Source organism: Hakea prostrata, chromosome 1 (genome assembly GCF_041222555.1).
Source record: "Hakea prostrata isolate BN-2017 chromosome 1, UWA_Hpros_2, whole genome shotgun sequence".
NCBI lineage: Eukaryota > Viridiplantae > Streptophyta > Magnoliopsida > Proteales > Proteaceae > Hakea > Hakea prostrata.
Window position 1 is genome coordinate 4,597,173 of NC_142600.1, and position 8,425 is coordinate 4,605,597.

Genomic DNA, 8,425 nt, shown 5'->3' on the forward strand with positions numbered 1-8,425 from the left:
TGGTCTCAAAATCTATATTTGAGCACTTTGTGTTGATATCACTAACATTGGTTTTAATATTTGGGGGCTAATTGTTAAAGGAAAATCCAATTATGTATATAAACTATGGACAACAATTGTCAAATTTGAACTGATACATGTTGATCCATGTCAATATTGTATTTGATTTGTGATAATCAATCTATATTGCCTGTTAAATCCATTATTGGGTTACATTAATCTTTAATTTATTAAAAAAAAACAAATCGTATCATGAAAATTAAAACCCAAATCCTAAGCATGTTCCCCTCCCCTTCTCTTTCTCATCTATTGTACTTGTGGCCTTGCGGGCCCCAATTATTGTGACTAATCTAAAATGACCATTGCAATGATAATGAATTTTATGTAGATAATTATGGTGTTTTAATGTCTATATTAAATAAACTATTCTCAAAAATTTATGGTCTAGGGCATGGCTAACAATTTAAATTTGATGTGCAAGTTTGATTGTCTTTCATCTATTAAATTCATTTGGGGTAAAGTAAAATTTACCATGCCATAATCGGAAAGATATTAAAAAGTCGAGATAGAACATTATAATGTAAAAATTAATTTTGAAAAATAAAAATACAATTTTGAAAATAAAAATACAATTTTAGGTAAACAGGATGAATTTATCATTTAATAATGAAATCTAACCAAACAGGTTACCCAAAAGAAAAAAATCCAACCAAACCACAGCGGAATCCCATGTTTTCAATGGCTACTAATAGGTATAAAGTCTATAAACTATCTCTTTATCCTTTTTGGCCAAAACCGTCCCAATTTGTGAATAGCTTATTATAGTTTGCATTTAAATTTCAATGACTTGCTCTTTAAGTTTCTTTAAATTTTAAATGAAATAAAAATTGATTCTTTGTTGAGTTTGAGATAAAAACAATGGCCGTTATGATGTTTTTTCCAAATTAAGTAAAAGACAAATGTATTAATATGACAAAAATAGGCATTGGGGTTGGAATTATATTCAAAATATTCTGTCTCGAACAATAAAAGTCCAAAATGTTGAAATCGATCGATAACTATGATTCACAAAAAAAAAATGATTCATTTGTAAATATGAAATTATTTTTTACAAATAAAAATAACTATGAAATGTCTTGAAATATCAAGTAATTTAAGATAAGATGTCAAAAAATTTGAATCAAGACAAACTTTTTCTTCCTCGTTGATAATTTTTTATTCTTTTTTAATTATGTTACTTTGAAATTAGCTGACCATAATCAAGAGTTAGTAACGCCCTACCTTCTTTTTCTTTTATTGGAGCGGGGCTGTTTTGGAAAACTTTTGAAATAACATTAAAGTAAATAAATATATTATTTTATAATTATCTAATAATAGATAATAACAAGATTCCATTGTTTCATAAAGTTCATTGTCTCGGTGCATTGCCTTATAGTGCAGTGTGTCAGGGTCAATATAGACACACATAGAGCATCAATAGAAGTAGAGGTACGTAACGAAGTGGTAAGTGCAAACCCTACAACATCTTTTAACACTAGAGCCATGCTATTGAAGATTCTTTTTCCCTCGAAATATCAGTGCAAAAAAGTTATATCTGGGAAAAATGTACTTTGTAGACCATCATAGGGTTACTCAGATGACAATGACCAACATCTCTCATCGAAGAGATTATGTAATCCGTTTTCTCTATAATGGTACATGTAATATATTACCTTATAATATAAAACATTATTATTTATTTTTTAGGTAAAAAGAAAAAAAGGGATGATGCTTCTATAGGGAGACGATGAAATGACCATCTTACCCATTGTGTGACCCTTCACCCAACTCCACCCCATAGGTTGGTGGTTGGTAGGTCTTGACTCTTGATAGCCCTAGCCTATATTGCATAGCCAAAGCACCAAGTCTGAAAGCACTTTTGGATTTTCCCAACCATCACTTTGTCTCATTCTTTGAAATTTCCTTCATTTGATAAAGACACAGCTTTTTATGTTAAATCATGGCATGTACTCAATCCTCATAAAGTCAAGGTGATAATTACCGCTTATCCAATAAATAATTAAATTATAATTACTGAAAATAACTTTATTTTAAATTTTACTTCATAGATAAAATAATAAATTAAAATAATGTTTTTTTTTTTTTTGGGGGAATTAAGGGGATGGGAACTATTACATATAGCTAAGGTTCGAAAAATCACTCCATGCTGCCGTGTTGGTGGTTGGCAATGCAACTGACCCAGTGACATTTTGCTATATGTCAAGTGACATTTGGAGGGGTGTCGATGTATTTGGGATCATTTTAGTTTGAATTTTGTGTAACCTAACTTGAGGCCAACAAACACAATGTGAGCGTTATTTTGACCTACATCACCTAAACTAATGTTATTGATCAACACATGTTTAGTTGTATGTGAACGAAAATGAAAGTTTGAAAAACTCACAAATTCATATGAAATTTCATTTAATCGATACAAACAACACAATAGTCAACGGTAACAAAGCAATATGTATTTGTAAATGTCGAAATTAGAGCAAAATAAGGTTAAAATATGCAAGAAACATAAGAGATAAGTGATATTGGCAACATATTGACGACATATCATCGACTTTTTGTCCACATTGTGTCGGAAGGGGGTGTCTTGTTGCCCCACTCCTACATTGCGATATATTACCGACACTTTCAACCATGCATATACAACAAAAAACTTTGAATCTATGATATCCACTAAGAAGTGTCGATTACTAGCAACTCAACAATTCTTTTGTGATAAAATAATTTATTATTATATCAAGATATCATTTATTTGTTGTATATGAAGTAGGGTGGGTAAAAATAAGTGAGAAATTTTTTTAAAAAGTAAACATTTATAAGAAATTACATTGTATATGGCTTGTTTGATTTATTAGGACAGAAAAACTGTCAAACAAATTGTTTGTAAACGTGGCATGTTAATTTTTTCACTTTATTCTTTTTAAAATTTTACTAAATAAGTGAAATTTTCTAAAAATTTATATATATAAAGAATAAAAAAAAATTTAATGATACGAAGAAAACATGAAACAAAAAGAAGAAAACAAAAACAAAAGGTTCCTCAATGATTATCCCACTCTAGAAAGAAAATGCATGTAGCCCACCACATGGAGAAGATAGATCCACAACGATCATCTGAAGAAGAAGAAGAAGAAGTGGTGGACAGTAGCACGTGAAACTGATATTTTTGGTTTATATTGATCTGATTGTCTTTTGGAACTACCGGCATTAAGTCTATTGATCTGTCCCTGAGTGGACGGAATCAGGATTGGTTCATCGGTTCATGGGGTCCGGTTCAATTTTGGAATTCGTGATACGAACCCTAGTCAAAATTAATCTAAATAAAATGGGTAAGTTGATGTGACTCCATGTTGCCCTTGCAGATGTATGTAATCATATATAGGAAGTATATTTAATTAGCCAACCAAAGCTGTTTTTTTGACTAAACAGATTGAAGAAATCGTCTTGATTTGGATGGTTCATTTTCATAACTACACTTCAAGGTCATTCCAGCAATTTCCAACGGCACAAATGCAAATATGCAATTATACCTTACCCAAAAAAAAAAAAAATGCAATTAGACTGGACAGTTGATTTGATTTGTTGCATGGGCTGATGGGGCTATGTCGTTAATGGACTGGATCTCGTTAAGCCCAAAAGTCGATAGAGACCATAATAAAACAGCTCATCTCCTTCTGGGGCTGCAATAGGGTCGAGTGGGTTAGGGTGAGTTTTTGTAATCTCAAGTTCAACCCTATATATTATAATCTAAATTCATTCCCACTCGACTCCTAGTACCAGCCCAAAGATTATTGTCTTTATCCCTAAGCCTTACAAGGTCCCGCCCTAATTGGCTCAGTCTTTGACCCTGATTGGTCATGTCCCTAGCTCTGATTGACCTATTCTTAGCCTGTGACCTTAATTGACCCTATAGTTGGCCTTGACACTAATTGGTCCTATCATTGTCCTATTCCTTATTCATTGAGATCAAGCATCAAGGATAAAATTAGGTTCAGAATCATGGCAAAAATCAAAGTCATGGTTAGAGCAAAAAATTAGAAACAAGTCGGGATGGGCTCAATGGGCTAAAAAAGTAATCATAGGGCCACTATTGACCTTAATCAGAGCTATTATATTTTGGCCTTGACTTGCCCTCGGACCAAAATCTTTAGTCCAATCCCTATTCGAGCTTAGGTGAACTTAGACTGGGTTAGGGCCAAACTTTACATTGCACCCTATCAAATCTTTCTCAAAATTCAACATTTTATTAACTATATATCAGATCTTTGTTTCCGGTAATAATTAATAAATTAACTATCAGATTTATTACTGTCAAACTATAGATGCACCATAACCCTGTCCTTAGTCTACCCGGCCTCACTGGGCTTCTCCCCATCACGCACAGTGTTGCTGCTGCAGGCCCCCTCCATTATTGGAAATCTGATCTCACGAAGCTCCATTTCCTCCTCCTCCTCTTCATCATCGTCTAACTCGTTATCTTCATCATCCGCATAACCCTCTACGTCTTCTTTCATTGCCTCATCAGCTGGCTCGGCCTCTTTTGTCACCGTTTCTTCTCCCTTCAACGGTGCTTCTTCTTCCATCGTCGCATCAAAACTCACCTTCTCAGCTCTATCTACCACCGCACGATTGTTGTTTCGAGGTGGCACTGATAATATTGCATGAACAAATAGCATTAACCCTTTCTTGTTAAGGTTCCATGTCTTGACACCTCGCATAGGGTTCCACGTCGGATGATCGTCCGGCAGTCGGAGACCACAGTTAAGCATCGTCTTCGAAGCTTCCACGGCATCCATGACATCGAAGAAGACGAAAATCGTCGGGTAAGCCCGGCAGGAATTCGGATCCTTGCTTCCATCGGGTTGGGGTCTTCTGTCAAAGATATCGATGGAATCTTGGTCAATTTCACCCACCACAACGACTTGGGTGATCAACTTGGTCACATTTGACAGATGGATGGCCTTGTGTAGCCCCTCATTCATGCCTTGTGGGAAGTTGCTGGATGATGTTCTTGGGGTGGTGCTCCCAATCATCCTGAGTAGGGGATCCGTGATCTGTTGGATCTTTGGCTCGGTCACCCACCAGTACCGGGGCAGAGACTCTGGTACTGAAAATTCGACTCCTGTCATGAAATCAAATAGTGGGTAAATCTTCACCGCGAAGGAAATCATATATTGAAATTTATAAAAAAATTTAATTCAAGAAATAATTTTTACAGAACAAAAGAGTGAAAATCTAGTGATACAAATTTAAGAAAAAAGTTTAGAGAGGCGTATTCATAGAATTTGACCGTATATCTGAGAGGTCCAACAACCGTCCAATATATTGCTAGATTGTCTCACAACTTGCTCAGATTTTGAGTAGTTATGGAATTTGATATTCTAAATATAAGAATTCAAGTGTTTTTCCACCCAGGCGGGCAGTCCTTCCATCCTCCCACACTGACATAAGACCAAATACCTCTTACAATGACATAAGGTCTATTTGTGCGTGCACCATGGGTAGGCCATATGTGAGTGTGAGAGGATGAGAAGACTGCTTGTTGGAGGCTATTTGGATTCAAAAAATTCTGTTAAAACCTGTTGAGAGTGTTTGACTTTTAAAAACAAGTTTTACCAAATGTTCAAAAAAATGTTTTTGCTTCTAGGAATAATCAAAATTGTTTATGGTGTTTTTTCAAAGTAGAAACGCTCAATACATAATCAAATTAATTCTCAATATAACAAAAATTACAGATACACTAAAAAAAAATGCTCCTCATTGCATTATTAAATAAAAATTATAGGTTGGCATCCCCAACTTGAAACAAAATTATATTGTTAATATGAAAAAAAAACTCATTGCATACTCAAGGTAGCAAATCACTTTACCCGTATCCAACCAAATGGACTACAAAGTCCCACCCTTTGATGTTTGGATTGGAATTTTTTTTCCCACCCTTGTAGGAAAATCATTGCAAAAGGTGATTCTTATCTCATTCTGGGTGAAGAAAACTCGATCATTTCGTTTATATCCCAAAAAAATTAAAAGAAAAACTCGATCACTATAGGATCAAGTGTCCTCTCAATGTTTATTTTTCAACGAAAATCTTGATCACTATAGAATCAAGGTTTTCTGTCATGAGAAAAAAGAGTATCGGCTACAGAATCAAGGTTTTTTGTCATGAGCAAAAAGAGCATTGGCATCTAAATTTACATAAACTTTCGAAAACAAGAGTAAAAATTTTGCCAGATTTTCGAAAGCTCGAAAGGAGAATCGTTGACCAAGAATCTGCACTCTCTGTTTCATTTACTGACGAGAGTTCTTAAGGGGAAGATTATATACCAGTAGTTCTGATGGAGTGATCCTCAAAGCGAGAGAACTTCTGGAAGAGCCAGGAAAGGGCATGTAACCGTTTCTGGCAGCAGTTATCGGCGAACTGAAGTCCATAGAGAAATCCCGGCATAGCGAAAGCAAAGCTACGAGTGCCGATACGTAGCACTGGTATGTCAATGGTGATGGGCCAGTAAACATTACCCACAACACAGATCGCAATCAGAATAGGTGTGATTGTCTGCACCACAAGCCTAAGAGAAAACGCTCCACCGCTAATCACTCCGGCAGCCGGAAAATGCTCGAAGCCTATCAACGACAGAACGGCATTATCGATCTTAAGAAGCTCAGTCTCACTACCAGTAGGAAACTCTTGCTTCGTTGTCACCAACAAATTGGATCTCCACAAAGCTGCCGCCGATGACTCACCCTCCATTGCAGAAACCCTTGACGATAGAACTATTTCCAGAACAACAAGATAAAATTCTTAAAACCACTTCAAAAAATCACACATTGCCCAGAAACTATAAAGAGAGAAAGAGAGAGCGCTGAGGTGTAAATGCAACGGCGTTGAGACGTAGCGACACATGGTGGTGAGCGCTACAACGGGTAGAGAACGAGAGAGAAACCCCCGTTTTAGAAGCTCACCATGCATGCACAAAGGTCACACAAAGCGTGAAGGAGAGAAACTGCAAGGGTCATTAATTTGGTGATACCATAAAGGTATTAGCCTTAATTACTGATTAGAAGCTGTAAGCCAAAGATTAAGGTACGTAAACCACGTGTCAAAAGGAATTTAAAAACTGATGACAAAAGGGAAGCAATAAATTTTATTTCATTCATTTTCCGGTGGCCAGTGAAGAAAGAAGCCGCTTTAATGCCATTACTCTTCCAGGGAAATGATTAGTGCCAACCCATGTATTCTGTAGCAATATTAATGTCATCACCTCAAAATAAATCAAAATATTATGTATATTATATATTATTAGAGGAATATTTTTGTTTTTTCAATTAGTGGGTCTATTTAATATATTGGTTTGATTTATCTTGCATAAGGGTGTCTGAATTGCGTAGTGAAACCGTTTAACAACCTTGCCGTCTAAAACTGTACCGAACCACGCTGTCTAAAACCGTACCGTACCGCGCACCTTTCAAAATTCGGTATGGTACATATTGAAACGAAATTTCTTCGATATGGTTCCGGTTTTAGGTACTCATATTATCGGTATGTATCTAATTGGTACCGTACCAAATTAAAAGATATAGAAGTAATTTTACAATTAAAACACTTCACCTTTTTACCCTATCCATAATTCCCTATTTCAAAATTTTCGTTTTATCTTTCACTCCTCTTCTTAGATTTACTTGTTTTGTTTCTATTAATTAGATTTATTTGCTTTGTCTCTATTAATATCAAATGCTATCGATTGTTTGATCGCAATTTCATTAAAATATTAATGAACTAATAACAAAAGTGGCATGGGTTTGTTTGTACCAAAAGTGTATCGCACTAAATACCGTATTTAAACCGTTTTCCCGTACCAATTTAATACTAAAACCCTACCGAACCGTTTTTACAAATACCAAAACCGTACGTGTAAATTCGGTATGGTACGGTTCTAGTTTTCGGTATTCAAAGTTGGTATCGTACCGAATTACTGAAACCGTACCAATTGATACCCTTAGTCTTGTAGTGATATTATCATTAGCGATAATTCAGTGGGTGATGCTGAAATTTTTTCAAAAATACGACCAACATGCTTCGACGTAAGCAAGCATAGAACATTCCTATTTTCAAATTTTTTGTAAAATCCTTGAGTTTCTATTTATTTACATTTGTGTAAGTGTTTATCTATTATGAATGTTTGGTAAATGGACTTTTTTGGATACATAGTAATTATGTATCGACTAATTACAAAAAAAAAAAAAAAATTGTAAAAACGAGATTGGGAAGGGGGGGGGGATTTTTACTTGCAGTAACCAAAGGTTAAGCTCCAACCAATGATGACAGATAGAAACACTAAAAATGAGCCTGGCAGTGGTGTTTGCGATGAAGGAT